The 18,545-nt window shown below is 40.5% G+C and overlaps 1 long non-coding RNA gene across 1 annotated transcript; it reads right to left on the minus strand.

Annotated features, from left to right (window-relative positions):
- Nucleotides 1–894: 894 nt before the first annotated feature.
- LOC145859550 (uncharacterized) lies at nt 895–4,177 on the minus strand. The gene is made up of 2 exons (XR_014379802.1): nt 3,604–4,177; nt 895–2,952 (listed from the first exon to the last, which is right to left on the minus strand). It is a non-coding gene; the product is annotated as an uncharacterized LOC145859550 (long non-coding RNA).
- Between the last annotated feature and the right edge of the window lie 14,368 nt (nt 4,178–18,545).

The following is an 18,545-nucleotide window of genomic DNA, read 5'->3' on the forward strand; positions in this document are numbered from 1 at the left end:
TCTAACCCTCTCACAACAACACAGAGCTCCCTCGTGTGATTGCCTGAGGATGTGTCATGTCACAGGAGGATGGGTTCTTTTTATATCTAATAGATGACAGAAAGAGTGAATGCCAAGTGCTTGCTTCCTCAAACGCTGTGTTTGAAATCAAAAGAGTGAGTGGGATGGGGATTGTTTGAAGATGGGGGTTGTGTATATAAAGGGCCGTATCAATTAATTTAAAAACGTAAAATAGCTTTTAAAAAGATCAGAGATGGCTATTTTTTTAATCCCCGTCGGCTGGGATAAAGTATGAAATACTCCAGAGATGTGAAACGGAGGAGAGATTGCCCGCATGACTTAGAATGGACAGAAATATCAGTGGTATTCACCTTATAACAATATTTCTACACGCTAGATGTACAATATACTGTTATGAGCTTGACAATGCCTTTTGCCACAACAGCTTCAAAAGCACTGCATTAAATATTCAAAACAAATGAATCTTTTATAGGATGATCTGATCTTGGCTTCCTAGGCTAAGAGCAGAGTGTTTCAGTTGTAAGACACAGGGCACATTATAGATCCTGTAGGTGTGATACACAGCACAACTAATGGATTGATGCGTATACACTGTTTCTGTGTTTTCTGTGTTGCTGAGTTTTGATTATACTGACGGCTGTCAATTTATTACCAGTTCAATTCATGTGACTTGCTGCTTGATTTTGGTCATTGTCATGTCGGTCAGTATGAGTGGGGTCTGTTGGGGTCTGTGATCAGATGTCTGTAGTTACTGCCTAGCCAGTGGCCTGCCCTAGCGCCCCACTGATCACTGATGGTGGCTAGTGGTATCTCCAACTCACTGAGCAGCCTGAGTGTATTCTGTCATTAAACAGACAGGTTGTAGGCACAAGGTCGAACACAAAGTGAAGCAGCATTTATTATTCATCAGGCAGTCCACAAAGAGATCCAATGCATCCTGCCTTGATACCGCTCACAACACCAAGAAATCCATTGAAACGTCCAACAAATGGCCAACGCTATGACACCGTACACCATAATGAACCGCGATAATGGTTCTATAATTATCACAGTTTTACTCATTTCTACAAATGGCAAAATGCTGTTCCGATGTTTTATTAATAAGGTGGACGGTACCGTGCCAGAGCACAGAGAGTGAATCTCATATCAATGTGACCGGGTTACTGTTTTGTCAGCAGACACGCAATAAGCCAATTATAGAGCTGCTCAGCTAGCAGCTTGTGTACCCAAGTGTCCTCTGGAGGACAGAGTCCCTGGTGTTGAAGGAAAGGCTAGGGCAAAGGCTGGCTGCATTCAAAACATCCAAAGTCTCCTCTCCTCTCTGTCTCAACTACCTTGATTATCTCCTCTGAATGTAACATACTGGAGGGAAAGAGTGGCATCTGCCTTGAGCGTACACTTCCCTTGACTTTGACAACTGATAAAATGAAGGAGAAACACAGCCTGCCTAATTGTGAGTGACAGGACAATCTTTATGGATTAGAGTTTGATAAAAATTCCGGCGTCATGATCCACTATTGGTTGGGTATTGATTGCATGTCTCTGACTTTGCTGACTAAGAACATTCTGACCAGGGTTTTACATTACTTTTATGCCTCCTTTATTGATTGACTGACAGTTTATGATGACTTTGCAAAAGACTCCCTCCCCTTTAACTGGCACCCTATTACCATTACTCCCTTTAGAATATAATTTGGCCGTCCGTTTCATCAAGGCAAACCAACTACAGCAGATAAACGTTTAGACTATGACCTCTACAGGATAAGATGATCTTTGTCCTTGAGGTTAGCTAGCGTAAAGTGCCTTTTTGCCCTTAGCTTGTGTCATTTGATAAGGAGTATGGCATGAACAACCTGACACTTGGAAGATGGGACATGTGAAGTGCGAGCAGGAAAAGAGGACAAAAACGTGCTGACATAATATGTAAAGACCTTTCTAAAGACCTTGCCGTGTACCCTGTCTCATAGAAATGTCATCTCACGAGTTCAGCTTCGCACCATCTGACAAACATTTTGGAAGGGGTAGTAGTTTATGGAGAAGAGGAGAAAGGAGAGAGGAAGGGAGGGGAGAGGAGAGGAGAGAGGAGAGAGGGAGGGGAGATGAAATGAGAGAGGGGCAGAGGGGGAGGGATGAGAGGAGAGAGGAAGAGAGGGCAGAGGAGAGAGGGAGGGGAGAGGAAATGAGAGAGGGAGGAGAGGGTGGAGGGGAGGAGAGTGGCTGGAAGACTAGTATCTGGCTGGTGGCTGGTGTGTCTGGGAGAGGAGAAGGTGGAGGAGAAGAGGGGAGGGGAGGGGAGGGGAGAGAAGAGAGGAAAGGAAAGGAAAGGAAAGGAAAGGAAAGGAAAGGAAAGGAGAGGGGTGGCTAGAAGATGAGTATCTGGCTGGTGGCTGTTATGTCTGGAAGAGGAGAGAGGAGAGGAAAGGAGAGAAGGAGGAGAGGGGGAGGGAAGAGAGGAGAGAGGAAGGGAGGGCAGAGGAGAGAGAGAGGGGAGAGGAAAGGAGAGAGGGAGGAGAGGGTGGAGGGGAGGAGGGTGGCTAGAAGACGATTATCTGGCTGGTGGTTGGTGAGTCTGGGAGAGGAGAGGAGAGGAGAATGGGTGGCTAGAAGACAAGGTGAAAAGCAGCGCGAATCAGCAGCTAATCCCTTGATTCCTGGTATGAGGGTTTTTGCGTGGATGGCGGTCAGGGAGGCTAGCCTCCAGTCGTGCTGAACCTGCTGGCAGGGCCAACCCCCGTAGGCAGGGGTTGTGGTGGCTCGGTTGAGCACGCCCGCATTTGCCCAGGAAGCCTGGAGGTTGGCTCGATGGGGAGGCCGGCCCCTGGCTGAGGACAGGTTCATAGCTGGCCTCCCGGGAAGGATCAGCCCCCATGCTGGGAGGCCAGTCCCCGGTCATGGCCCGGGGTTGAGCTGGTCTGCCATTGCACAGGAAGCCTGGTTGGGCGAGATGATTGGGAAGAGGATGGGGTAGTGACGGGTCAGTTGGATGCACTAGCAGTACAGACTGTTGGTCAGGTAAAGATACAAAGGAGGGAAGGTGGATGCAGTTTAAATACTAGGAGGTGAGCTTGTGGCTAATGGTCATTGTATTCAGGTGTGCAAGGTGGCTTTGTCCTGGCTCTGCGACCATATATGGAGTACCTTCTAAGAGGCTAGGGTACAGTATATATGGGGTGGCAAGTAGCCTATTGGTTAAAGCGTTGGATCGAATCCCTGAGCTGACAAGGTAAAAATCTGGCGTTCTGCCCCTGAACAAGGCAGTTGACCCAGTGTTCCTAGGCCGTCACTGAAAATAAGAATTTGTTCTTAACTGACTTGCCTAGTTAAATAAAGATTAAATATTTTGCTATGGAAGATTTTTCGTGTGGCTGAAGTCATCTGTGTAAACTGCTGACCTGGACACTTGCATGTAATCATACCACAAACTAATAAGCCAGTGAATGTCCTTGGCTGCTATTCTAGCCAGTTGAATTCACCAAACGTTGGGAATTTTGGGAAAACTGACACCCTGCTAATTTATAATACATGCACACACCAGACAGACGCGTCACTGTTAAAAGATCCAGAGCAAATTGTAGCTCTTACCTTATGCATTAATTCAGTCTGCTCCCTTCTCTGTCAAAGACAATTTTTCTTCTAATCATTATAATCCAAATGCGCTCTGATTGATCAGCACAGTGTCAAGTTACTGTTCAATGTGTTCCTGAAAACCTGAAGTCGCCATCCACAAGTAAAAAGTAGCATGGGTGTGGGTTGCACACAAAGCATCCAGATAAAACAACATCATAATGATCATTGCTTGCTCAACCTGTGCGCAGTCAAAAGAAAATACCATGCTTGCTAACTTAGCTATGTGATAGACATGTATTTTTCTTACCAAGCAAGATAAATAAACATTCAATCAGTACTGATTGAATAAACAAAACCATTTTGGAACGAACGCATGCTGTCATCACGAGACTGTTTAAATAGAGTGTCAAGTTGGTTCACAGCATGACGGTTAGCGTCACTGCTCTGGGATTTGAAAGTCCTGGGTTCGCCTGCCGAAGGGGAAATTGTGTGTATAACACCCCCCGCCCTTTCCTGACACACACACACCGACACGCACACAAGGTTTGTGCTTATTTTCATGCATTAGGTGTCTCTTAAAGAGCCTTTGGGTTCGTTGGGCATCGTTGAATGGCAAGGACAGGGAGTATGACGTGTACTAGTGCACACGTCTTGCTACTACGGAGGAAAGAACGGTGGAGACCAGCTCTCAAACTCTCAAAGAAGACATTGTTGCCTTCATCCGTCAGATGCACGCCATCCCTACGATACAACTGCACACGATCATTTGCACAGGTTGTAAACGTCTCTCTGCCATGTATACATGTGGGAATGTGGGCTCTTCTACTGGAGTTGGACAGCTGTGGACAGCATTACTAAGAACATTTGTAGCTAAAGGATTTAGAGACTAATCATTGTCAGATTTGTTCTTAAAAGTGTTTTGTATTTGTCTAATGACTTTGTATTTTGTTTCTCAGCAGTTTGTCATTTGTCACAGTATCAGGAGTTACATAAATGAATCTTTACGAGTCACAGGGCTATGCAGGTTTTTTTGTTCAAGCCCAGTGCTACTGTACCACACCTGATTCTACTACTCAGCTGTTTATCAAGACCTCAGCTGTTCATCAAGACCTCAGCTGTTTATCAAGACCTCAGCTGTTCATCAAGACCTCAGCTGTTCATAAAAACCTCAGATGTTCATAAAAACCTCAGCTGTTCATCAAGACCTCAGCTGTTTATCAAGACCTCAGTTGTTCATAAAAACCTCAGCTGTTCATAAAGACCTCAGCTGTTCATAAAGGCCTCAGCTGTTCATCAAGACCTCAGCTGTTCATCAAGACCTCAGCTGTTTATCAAGACCTCAGCTGTTCATCAAGACCGCAGCTGTACATCAAGACCTCAGCTGTTTATCAAGACCTCAGTTGTTCATAAAAACCTCAGCTGTTCATAAAGACCTCAGCTGTTCATAAAGGCCTCAGCTGTTCATCAAGACCTCAGCTGTTCATCAAGACCTCAGCTGTTTATCAAGACCGCAGCTGTTCATCAAGACCTCAGCTGTTCATCAAGACCTCAGCTGTTCATCAAGACCTCAGCTGTTCATCAAGACCTAAGCTTTTCATGGATACCTTGAATAGTAGAATCAGGTGAGGTAGCTTTGGGCTTGAACAAGAAAGCCTGCATAACCCTGTACCTCTTCAATAGCAATTATGGCCATCCCTGAATTGTATGTACAAAGTTTACTATGTCTGATGAATGTACGCTTGATTGTAAATTGTATATTTTGCCCTAACTCACTATTGTTTACAGGTAGTACAACACCTTTCTTCAGTGAACTTCAAAGTACATTTTAATGTAAATAGTTAATGAGTACACATGAATTATTTTGTGTATTTTCTAAGAGCTTTCTCGATTGGTCTAAATGTCTTTTTGTTTTTTTGCCTCCCTCTGGAAAATCAGCTGTTAATATAAAATAAATACTAATAACTACATTATTTATTTTGCCATTCTTTCTTTATTGTGTAAGTTTACTTTTATTGCTGTGTTTTGCTGTGTTATAATGTTGTATAATAATGATGTATAATCACCTTCCGGTGTAAAAATCATGAAAATTAAAAACAAAAAAACGATGTTTTAAGTGAGAAGAAGCCGAAAAAGAAAGGAAATTCACGAGCACCATAATGCTTACTTCCCCCATGCTCTACCAAGGTTTTCCAGCACACTGCTTTGACCTCCTACAAAAGCTACATATGTTGATCTATTGTGCTAACATCAATGTGTAGTCAGGTTGCTTAGGATTCAAACATTCTCAAACAGCCTAATTCATACTCTTTAGAGGCATTATGGACTTTACGGTGTCCTGCTATTAAAATAATGTATATACATCAAGTGTACAAAACATTAGGTATACCTTCCTAATATTGAGTTGTAGGAATCACAGTTTTGAGAGAATTCTTCTTTAATGTCACAGAGTGCTATTGCAATAAACTACATAATATAATTTTTCAGGTAATATTCATTATTTTCAGTTTTTAAACTCTCCACACTTTTATGGAGAGTTTGAAATTGGGATCCTTTGCTCATGACAAGGGCAAATCTTTCCTCATACAATTCACTTACATATTATTTTGAGCTCAAATAATGCAACAAAATCACAAAAAAATACTAGGAAAAGAAAGTTTCCTTGCAGGACAAAGATGAATAATAATAATATTATATTTTATTTAGTGGACGGCTTTCAGGACATTTCACATTAACAGTAGGTCAACATGAGAACAAGTGCAGCACATAAGATCATAAAATACATTAGAATCAATCAAAGTAACATTTAAATCAAAAGATCAGTTGAAACAGGACAGATAAAAAGAAGATGGAGGGGTTGGGTAGAGGATAAAAACCCGGTTAGGGTAAGGGTTTAGGTTTAGGGGGTATGGTTGGGAATAGGATATGGACCCGGTTTAAGGTAAGGGTTTAGGTTTAGGGTGTGGGTTGTGGGGACACATAGGGATACATAGGTATATGTTTTAATACAGCTGAGGTCAGGACTGGGGTATGTTTTAATCAGGCTGAGGTCAGGACTGGGGTATGTTTTAATCAGGCTGAGGTCAGGACTGGGGTATGTTTTAATCAGGCTGAGGTCAGGACTGGGGTATGTTTTAATCAGGCTGAGGTCAGGACTGGGGTATGTTTTAATCAGGCTGAGGTCAGGACTAGGGTATATTTTAATCAGGCTGAGGTCAGGACTAGGGTATATTTTAATCAGGCTGAGGTCAGGACTGGGGTATGTTTTAATCAGGCTGAGGTCAGGACTGGGGTATGTTTTAATACAGGCTGAGGTCAGGACTGGGGTATGTTTTAATCAGGCTGAGGTCAGGACTGGGGTATGTTTTAATCAGGCTGAGGTCAGGACTGGGGTATGTTTTAATCAGGCTGAGGTCAGGACTGGGGTATGTTTTAATCAGGCTGAGGTCAGGACTGGGGTATGTTTTAATCAGGCTGAGGTCAGAACTGGGGTATGTTTTAATCAGGCTGAGGTCAGGACTGGGGTATGTTTTAATCAGGCTCATGAGATCAGTGGGGTTTATGTTTTTTTACCTTTCTAACGGAAATGGTGTGTTGGACATTTTGTTTGGAAAGGGGGGGCGGAGACTTCAAACTGAACAACTTTGTGATCAGAGATGGGGAGCTCAACATCAGTTATTTTGCAAGGAAGAATACCAGTGGATCAGACTAAATAAAAAGAAAATGGCGTTTGTTGCGAGAGGGGAAAGCAACATTTTGAATGATATCAAGACCATCACATAATGACAAAGTCAGCAGCAAAAGTACAACTTGCAGTAGCATCAATGTGGATCACCTACAAGCAGTACATTGGCAGACAGAAGCCATTAATGAGGACAGTTCACATAAAAACAGATCAGATGACTTAGGTGGTCTATAAATTGTTAAAATGATCAGTGGTTGACAGCCAGGGAGTTTACCACACAGACATCGAAAGGAAGAGAGCTGGGATACAGAAACCAGGGTTTTAATTTCCATGAGCAGGAAGCACAAAGGTATATCATTGCATAACTCGGAAATCCCAGTCCTAGGGCAACAGCACTAGAATATTATTTGCATTGTGGGAGGTAACCTGTCTGCCTAGGGAGATTCAAACTTACCTTTGCACCTAGCACTCTTTCAAGTTCCTAATCTACAGCAAATACATATTGTCAACAAGGAAGTTATGCTCATGTTAGGGACAGCAGGCGACTGACGCAACGCAACGTTCAGCCTCGGTTCTCTGGATATCCCTGTCGCCAATAAGATGTAATTTCAACTAACTTCCTGAAAATTCGCAAAGGTCTGGTACGTTTTAGTCTCCCTAGGCAGACTGGTTGCCTACAACAATGTAAACAATGGTCAGGTTGTCACAGGCGTCGTAGTGAACAGACCAAGGTGCCGCCTTTCTGAGTTACACCATGAAATAACTTGTGCTTCCTGACAATACATAGGAGAGATAAGATCTATATAATGAAATCATGTTAACAGTAATTTTGCAAAAGACACCCTCCCCTTTAACTGGCACCCTATTACCATTACTCCCTTTAGAATATAATTTGGCCGTCCGTTTCATCAAGGCAAACCAACTACAGCAGATAAACGTTTAGACTATGACCTCTACAGGATAAGATGATCTTTGTCCTTGAGGTTAGCTAGCGTAAAGTGCCTTTTTGCCCTTAGCTTGTGTCATTTGATAAGGAGTATGACATGAACAACCTGACACTTGGATGATGGGACATGTGAAGTGCGAGCAGGAAAAGAGGACAAAAACAAGCTGACATGATATGTAAAGCCCTTGCCCTGTACCTTGTCTTGTATAAATGTAATTTCACACAACTTCTAATTTGTTGACCCAGACATCCCTTAGTAATATACTGTATGTGCTGAAATGTTTTATAGCTACAGCAAATTAATCAATTGTGTGTGTGTGTGTGTGTGTGTGTGTGTGTGTGTGTGTGTGTGTGTGTGTGTGTGTGTGTTTGCGTGCGTGCGTGTACCTTCCACCTGCTCATTAGGCATAAATTGGTATGGAGGACAGACAGGTGAACACATCCTGCATCTTGGTGGGAGTGGCAGAGTCTTGGGCCTGGTGACAGACAGTGACGCCAAGCCTGTTCAGGAAGGAAGTGAAGAGTTTAATTCCAAAACGCTATATATACATTTTCAGAAATGTTGGTCAAATCTAATCAAATCAAAGTTTATTTTGTCACATACACAGATTAGCAGTTGTTAAAGTTGGTGCAGCGAAATTAGTAAATTGGTCAATTAGAAATTGGTAAATTAGCTTTTATTGTCTAAAGAAATTATGAAAGAGATCAGTGTGTTTTTTCCACTATCTGATCATGGCATGGAGTTGTTCAATGACAGACATGTACTTGTTTAAAATATATCACCTGATGGTTTCATTTCAAAGAGACAAATAATTATGTTTTTTTTTTTACTAAGTGCTATACAGTATACCTGCCTCACGCTTCGATAAATTAGTAGTACTGCTAGGTTTTACACAGTCAAATGTAACAAATAACAAAAATGTTTATTTAAGAACTGCACAAATTATACATTTCTGTCAATATATAAAAAAATCTAAATAAAAAAATCGATACAGTAATATGAGATCTGTATGTGAAACATTTACATTGGACATTTCAATAATTTAGCAGATGCTCTTATCCAGTGTGACTTACAGTAAGTGCATTCATCTTAAGACGCTAAGTGAGACAACCATATATCACAGTCAAATATACAGGATACAAACATTCCATTCCAGCTAAACAATGGATATACATAATAGTGTTTTGTAAAAAAAAATACATTTTCATACAGAGAAAATCTATGAATAAAAAATCAGTAATTTCTGATGAAAAAACACAAATGTGATAAATTGGTAGATATAGCATTTTGGAAATGAACTCATCAAGTTATGCTCATGTCAAGTCCTGTAAATGATGCAATGAATTACCTTCCTGATTCCTGCTCATGGAAACTAAACCCTGGTTTCTGTATTACATAGAAAAAGATGAGATCAGATGTGAGCAGTCTGAATGATTGTACCTGGGGAAGTTTAGGAAATTGTACACTGATACCAGGGTCTCGTGTTGACTAATGCAAGTCACAAGTCCCTCTAAATGTTATTGTTTAGTGTTTAGTTGTGAAAATACTAGAAAAAAGTTCTGTGTTATTAAATATTCCAAATATATATACTTATGTGAGGATAATGTGTGTGGAGGGAAATATTTCAATGTGTTTTAGACAATTCAAATAGAAGTCTACATTTGTCCTCTCAAGGATCTGACCCTTTTTTTTAAAAATTTCGCCTAAAATGACATACCCAAATCTAACTGCCTGTAGCTCAGTTAGATTTGGGTATGCCATTTTAGGCAAAAATTGAAAAAAAGGGTCCGATCCTTATTAAGAGGACAAACATAGAAAAATATATAAGCAAGGATATGCATATTCTTGGTATCATTTGAAAGGAAACACTTTGAAGTTTGTGGAAATATGAAATCAATGTAGGAGAATATAACACATTGGATCTGTAAAAGATAATACAAACAAAAAAACAGGCATGTTCAATTATTTGATTTTTTCATCATCTTTGAAATGCAAGAGAAAGGCCATAATGTACGAGTCTAGGCGCAATTTAGATTTCGGCCACTAGATGACAGCAGTGTGTATGCAAAGTTTCACATTGATCCAGTGAAGCGCCGCAATACTACACAATATTTTTTTATCAAGTCTGCCCAAATGTGCAGAATTGGTCAATTGATACATTTTCAAGTACATAACTATAGAGAACATACAAACATGATATGGTAATACAACATTTAAGTTTACACACTCCCAGGAATGTCATACATGATGGATCATTAGCTTATACACTAACTTTCACACATCTAGATGGCCGGACAGGGTGGGTGTGGAGCCAGAGACAGCAGGGGTTCAAACTGTAGAACCCAGTTCCTACATTTGAATATAAAAATGTATTTTATAAAACAAAACTATGCTACAATTTATCTCTGGGACCCTCAGGATGACAAATCAGAGCAAGACTACGTTAGCACGTTAGCAACAACTGTCCTGGTAAAGTGACACCGATCCCATAGAGGTTACATTACTGTTCAGTCCTCTATGAAATACATGACAAGGTCAAACCAGTTTAAATTATCTTTAACTGTGATGTCACGGGGAAGACGCACAGCCCTTTTCCTGATGTAGAATTCTCCACTATCAGACTTTGTTACTACAAGCTGCTCAATAACACAACTGACATGTAGGTCCTCTTTAATAATTCCGAGTTGTTTAAGAGTTTAGTTTGTGATGACTAGTTGTCCATCAGCAATGAGAAAGCCCTTTATAATTATTGTCAATCAGGTGACCTAATCTTCACAAGGTTGAGCCCAAACAATACAATGACTCTCCTATACACTATCTATCTATAGACACATTAGGGACTTTTTGGTTTCACTTTGGTTTCTCTATGACATGGTTTAAGTTAGCTGCCTTTCCAACTGATGCATATTTATTTAAAATGGTACTGATTTCTCTAAAGTCAGACTGAGGATACTGCAGTATCTAACTTAGAAACCTCTGCAGCAGCCAAAATGGGTTTGAGTGCAGCAGACGCAGGAAATGACCTAAGAGATGTCGTGTCTTTGGGCACCACTAACTTGAAGACATGTTTATCAATTAACTCCCTGTAATTATTATCACCCGATTAAACTGATTAATCGTTTAACTGTAATTAACTAGGAGATCGGGGCACCAAGGAAAATATTCAGATTACAAAGTTATACTTTTCCTAATATAACTTTCCTATACAATAACATCATATATTATATTATATTATAGTATAGGCCGATTATCTTCTGGTTTAAATGGTGTATTTTACCTCGCGTCCATCTCATTCCAAACGTCGTAAATTGTTGTATCTGCACGAACCCAGTCTTTACTAAAAGTAAATACATCAATTGTCTTAAAATCATTTATTTACTAAACTAAGTAATTCACAGAAAGCATACAAACAGTAGTTATCGTTACAAAGAAATAATAGAGGAATGTGTCCTAGTGGGCTAAACCAGCATGGCGGCTTTTTAAACAAATGGTCATAAAGGGCAGCTGAGGAGGCACACAGAGTTCATTAATATTAACAATTGGTATGCTAATCCTTTGCACATGAACGCTCACTCATTCGGGAACAATTGCAATCAATATATATTTACACTCAGTGTGTGTCGGGATCCTTGTTGGAGAGTTCTATTCTGTTGGAGAGTTTTGTCCGCGTTCTCTCTCTCTCTCTCTCGGTTAGAATGGATCTTTCAAAGTGACATTCATTAACCTGTTAGGGCTAGGGGCAGTATTGACACGGCCGGATAAAAAACGTACCCGATTTAATCTGGTTACTACTCCTGCCCAGTAACTAGAATATGCATATAATTATTGGCTTTGGATAGAAAAGTTTCTAAAACTGTTTGAATGGTGTCTGTGAGTATAACAGAACTCATATGGCAGGCAAAAACCTGAGAAGATTCTGAACAGGAAGTGGCCTGTCTGACAAGTTGTTGTTCATCTTGGCTCTTTTTATTGAAGACTGAGGATCTTTGCTGTAACGTGACACTTCCTACGGCTCCCATAGGCTCTCAGAGCCCGGGAAAAAGCTGAATGATATCGAGGCAGCCTCTGGCTGAAACACATTATCGCGTTTGGCAAGTGGCCGATCAGAGGACAATGGGCTTAGGCGCGTGCACGAGTCGACCCCGTGCTTTATTTTCTTTCCTCTTTTTACCTAAACGCAGATTCCCGGTCGGAATATTATCGCTTTTTTACGAGAAAAATGGCATAAAAATTGATTTTAAACAGCGGTTGACATGCTTCGAAGTACAGTAATGGAATATTTAGATTTTTTTTGTCACGAAATGCGCCATGCTCGTCACCCTTATTTACCCTTTCGGATAGTGTCTTGAACGCACGAACAAAACGCCGCTATTTGGATATAACAATGGATTATTTGGGACCAAACCAACATTTGTTATTGAAGTAGATGTCCTGGGAGTGCATTCTGACGAAGAACAGCAAAGGTAATAACATTTTTCTTATAGTAAATCTGACTTTGGTGAGTGCTAAACTTGCTGGGTGTCTAAATAGCTAGCCCTGTGATGCCGGGCTATCTACTGAGAATATTGCTAAATGTGCTTTCACCGAAAAGCTATTTTAAAATCGGACATAGAGTGCATAGAGGAGTTCTGTATCTATAATTCTTAAAATAATTGTTATGCTTTTTGTGAACGTTTATCGTGAGTAATTTAGTAAATTCCCCGGCAGTGTTCGGTGGGAATGCTAGTCACATGCTAGTCACATGCTAATGTAAAAAGCTGGTTTTTGATATAAATATTAACTTGATTGAACAAAACATGCATGTATTGTATAACATAATGTCCCAGGGTTGTCATCTGATGAAGATCATCAAAGGTTAGTGCTGCATTTAGCTGTGGTTTGGGTTTATGTGACATTATATGCTAGCTTGAAAAATGGGTGTCTGATTATTTCTGGCTCGGTACTCTGCTGACATAATCTAATGTTTTGCTTTCGTTGTAAAGCCTTTTTGAAATCGGACAGTGTGGTTAGATTAATGAGAGTCTTGTCTTTAAAATGGTGTAAAATAGTCATATGTTTGAAAAATTGAAGTTTTTGCATTTTTGAGGTATTTGAATATCGCGCCACGGGATTACACTGGCTGTTGAGTAGGTGGGACGCAAGCGTCCCACCTAGCCCATAGAGGTTAATATCGTTATAGAATGGATGTTTCGGCGGTCTTCGCATTCAATGATACCGAATTCTAGCTGCAGACTAGTACTTAATATCAAAGACTTGTTCTTATTCTGTATCGATAGTTTAACCACATGGTATGGTTAAAGTTCAGTAGAGGAATGTGTGGTCAAACCTATTGGCCAACTCGTAATGGAGTGGAGGCCTGGTCTGAAGAAAGTAACCCTGGGTGGGGGTTTTATTCGGAATGACAGAAAAAGGATGTCTCATGACGCCAGGTCTTGTCTGTGTCCCTGGGGGCGTGCCGATGACTGAGTTAAGCTTTGAACAGAAATACAATTTTATCACATTAACATCAGTACATAGCCTCTCAACATATTCCAAATAGCTTTAATCTTATTAAATCATTGTATACAACCATTTAGATGCAAGTCCCATAGCTGAGGCTATTATATAAACCTTAGTATGGTAATATGGTACTATTGTCTCCAATTGGTATCACAAAATTGTACCAAGCGGACCAGTTCGTAGCTGGATTCTTCATCGATCTTTAATACCTTCTCCAGAACATAAATGTCATTCGGTTCCCCAATTCTGTGAGTTGGAAGAATTTCCTTTGTCTCTCTATGAAACCCCTCTCTGTCTCAACTGGGCCATGCGGCAGGACATTCTCCTTTAGAATTTTACGACGACCTTCACAGGGCCTGGGTAGGGAGAGGTAGGTAGGGGGAAGGTGCAAGGGGGAGGGGTTCAACTGTGCTCCCTGTTCCCAGAGAGAGGGCAACGTGATGACATAGATAAAGATTGATGACTGATTACAGAGTGGTGACTCTTCCTGCTATGCTGCGGTGCGCTGTCCCCCCAGGTCAACGAACGCGCCATGTGAGAGGTAACGTGAGTCCGACATTTGTCCTGCTTAAGGGCCATAAAAAACGAAGCAGGACACCTGGAGTATCAACCTGTATCAAATGAAGTTCAATTTAAAAACAAGATAAGGCTCCCAAATGTAGACAGCTATCAAGCTGCTGAAGTGGTTCAGCAACAATCTCTTAATTTCATCATAAATGTATCATATATAGTACAAAAATCTATTTGCCCCAATCAAGTTAACAAATTATTATCAGTGTAGAGTCTTACATTACAAAAAATAAAAGTACGATAATTTAACTTGTATGGTTGATATCGGATTAAGAAAATACCAGTGCCCTTTCAGCTGCGCCTCCCAGAATGAATAGTGTTTGTGAATCATTCATCTGTCACACTTTCTTCTTGGGAACAAATTATGTCTAAGTTTTTTGTTTACACCTCATTTACTCTAATTCTGGAGTGCATCATATGAAGGCCAACCTGTCACATTAGAGACCATACAATAATATACCACATTTAAGGTCCTTACTGAAATGACCATTCATCTTAAAGCAAACCAGCATAAAGGTACTGATCCATTGGACAGTTGGTGTGTTTTGCACAAATGTTGCATTGACTATCAATCTATGTGATCACATAGACATCACAATGATGAACTCTCTTATTGTGTTTCACGGTATTTCAGGTGACAGCCGCTGGCAGTAAAGTGTTGTCTAAGGGTTCAACTAAAGTAAGTCGAAGTGGATGCCGGCGACTCTTCCTGGGACGGTGAATTGGATCACATAAGAGAACGCTCGTTGATCAGATATACATATACTATGTGAAACGGATATGATGCGTTGTCATGTAGAAAAAGGAATAATGTCAGCTTTACAAGTTGGTGTGTTTTGCACAAATGTTGCGTTGACTATTACAAAGCCATCACAATGATAATGTCATGCCCTGATCTGTTTCACCTGTCATTGTGCTTGTCTCCACCCCCCTCCAGGTGTCACCCATCTTCCCAATTATCCCCTGTGTATTTATACCTGTGTTCTCTGTCTATTTGTTGCCAATTCATCTTGTTTGTTCTTGCTTACCAGCGGTTTTCCTAACAGCTCCTATCGTTTTCCCAGCGTCTCTTTGCTAGTCCTCCCGGTTTTGACCTCTGCCTGCCCCTGAGTCCGCCTGCCGTCCTGTACCTTTGCCTTACCCTAGATTTTTCGACCCCTGCCTGCCTTGACCTGTCTTTGCCTGCCCCTGTCTCTACAATAAACAGTGTTACTTCGACAGTCTGCATCTGGGTCTTACCTTGATCGCTGAGAGATAAACTCTCTTATTGTGTTTCACAGTGTTTGGGGTGACATTCTTTGGTGTTGAAGCATCACTGGATGACTAGTTGATTTTAGTAAGTAGATAATACATAGTCTATTGTGGAATGTAAATATCATATTGATTTGATCAAATTCCTCACCAAATTTTTAACACTGAGGATGTACCATTATTTTTTAGAAAGGTACAATAAATTAAATCCTCCCTAAATGCAATTCAATTATGAGAGAGCCCTTCATAATCCTCTCATAGTTTCATGATCTGACTGTTGGTCAAACATCAGGGATCAGTATAATGGCCTGTTGTAGAAGCTGACTAACAGAGGGTGAACAACACTAATGCCACTCTGTATGCCACTGTAACTGAGTTTCCGGTTGGTATTTCAGGAGAGAAATAACTGAACATCCTTCACATGAGCCAGCTGTTCACTACTAGCTCTGTAATCCTTCTGTAAGGTCAGCCTGGGTACATAATGTATTGAGTCTGAGTACAGAATAGAATAGAATATAAAAGTAAAGAATAGAATACAAGAGAATAGAATAGAATGGAATATAATGTAATATAATAGAATAGCAGAGAATATAATGGAATATAATGGAATATAATACAATAGCAGAGAATATAATGGAATATAAGAGAATACAATGGAATACAATTAAATAGAATACAACAGAATATAATGGAATATAAAAAAATGGAATAGAATAGAACAGAAGAAAACAGTGCCTCCCAAGTGGTGCAGCGGTCTAAGGCACTGCATTGCTGTGTTAGAGGCATCATTACAGACCCTGGTTCGTTCCCAGGCTGGTTCACAACCGGCCGTGATCAGGAGTCCCATAGGGCGGTGCACAATTTTCCCAGCTTCGTCTGAGTTAGGGGAGGGTTTGGCCGGGGGGGGGTGGGTAGGCTGGTTGAATTTGTTCTTAACGGACTTGCCTAGTTAAATAAAAAGTCAATCCCTAGGGAGATGGAAATTCACAGTGATGTGTAAATGTGTCATCCACAAACATCAAGTTGTCTATAAAATGAACCTATTGGTTTTAGTGCATTACATAAAAGGAGACCAGCAAATCCTGGATTTGGAGAGGCAACAAATGCTTGATTTGCAAACTTCTCTTTTTTTCTTTTTCCAGGTACAGTATATACATTGAAAAGCAGAAGAGAGGGTGAATTCTGCAGCAGGTACTATTGAGAGGCTTTACACACCATCCCCAGTGTTCACAGAGAATGTTAATAAGGCATAGTGAGTCAGCAGCCACACTCATTATGCAGGTCATGATCATGCCAGTTAGACCACAGTGATAAGAAGAGGAAAGACAGAATAGTATGTGTACATTGTTCAGTGTGTGTGCAAGCACTTTGTGAAAACTAATGAGGAAGCTGCAGTTGTGAAGCTACAAAAAGCTTCATGAATAAATGTGATTGATTGATTGAGGCTTGTATTTTTCCATTGTATGGTGTACAGTATGTGTAGTCTACTGATTGTTTATGTATTAAGATGGTGTGCTAAGTGCTATGGTGTTAACAGGAATGATAATTGTGCTCCTGGGTAAAAATGTTATTTTTGGCGACATTTGGTAAGAAATGTTGCAGATGGGAGGATGAAGTCCCTAGTGAGACACCATGGGAGACTGGAGAGACATATCGCAAGAGGAAATGGTAGAATGATGATTTACTGGGAAATATGAGTTTATCTGTGGCTGTCTGAAGGTTGGAATTAATGAGTGTTCGAATAAATACATACACACATGCACAGTATAGATATTTGAGCTCCTCCAACCAATCAGAGGTGAGGGTGGGGATGTGATTATTGTATGTTTTGCATTTAGTTATTTATGTTTTGTGTTATGGTTTCACTCTGTGAGTGGTGTGTGTGCTGGCCCTGGTGGTTTCGGTTGCGCTCACTTCCACGCCCGCCTGGGCGACAGGCGGGTCTTGGTGCTTCCTGCTCTTGGAAAATACCTTTGGGTCGGGGGCAGGAGCTTTGCCCTGCTGGCGTCTCGGGGCGGGTGGGGGTGAACGCACCCACTGACCAGAGCACCCACTGATGGGAACGGTCATTTGTATTGTCTTTCTATAGTATTGTGTTGTATTGTATAGTATTGTATTGTACAGTATTGTAATGTGTTGAATTATATTGTATAGTATTGTATAGTATTGTATTATATAGTCTTGTCTTGTATTTTCATGTGTTGTATAGTATTGTATTGTATTTGTATTGTATAGTATTGTCTTGTGTTTTATAGTATTGTAAAGTATTGTGTTGTATAGTATTGTATTGTGTTGTATTGTGTAGTATGGTTGTTGTTATTGATTTACTATAAAATGCGATGTAGGCTGTGTGTGCCATCCAATAGTGTAAATCCATATATATATATATATATATATAGCTAGCTGGTTTTTGACTATGATGGTGCCTTGTGAGTAGCCTGCATTGCATTGCATTAATTACATTGCATTGCACTGAGAATTCAACAGAATCCTTTTTTGTATGAGTTAGTATTCTGCCAGTTTAATCAAAATTCTGGTCATATGACTAGTGTGTGTGGGGCTGACATTGACTGGAGCAAATAGATTAACAGGCTTTGAACACGACCAAAGCCAGCGGGTCATTAAAAATGAAAAATCACAGCCATAATAGTAACAGTCAAAAATAAATTTCAGATCAAATGAACCCACGTGTAAATTAATCAGACCAGTGCATTAACGTGAATGCCGTCCGTTTTCTTATCTCTACTCCTCACATTCATCTCTGGTCACAATCATGAGCTGTGGTCGATTTCATGATTAATGCGATACACCTTTATGATGGAATAAGATTACACTTCAAATAATGAAGCCTTGAATATGAGGAGTGCAGCGTAGACTTTCAATGGATTCTAGAAGTGTATGCCACTGCAGCCTAATGGCTATGTGGCCATACAATATAACCATATACTGTAGCCTAGTTGTGTCTTGATCACTTCTCTTGAATCGTACAGTGTAGTCATAACACTTGT

This window comes from Salmo salar, chromosome 12 (assembly GCF_965601325.2).
Source record: "Salmo salar chromosome 12, fSalSal1, whole genome shotgun sequence".
Taxonomy (NCBI): domain Eukaryota; kingdom Metazoa; phylum Chordata; class Actinopteri; order Salmoniformes; family Salmonidae; genus Salmo; species Salmo salar.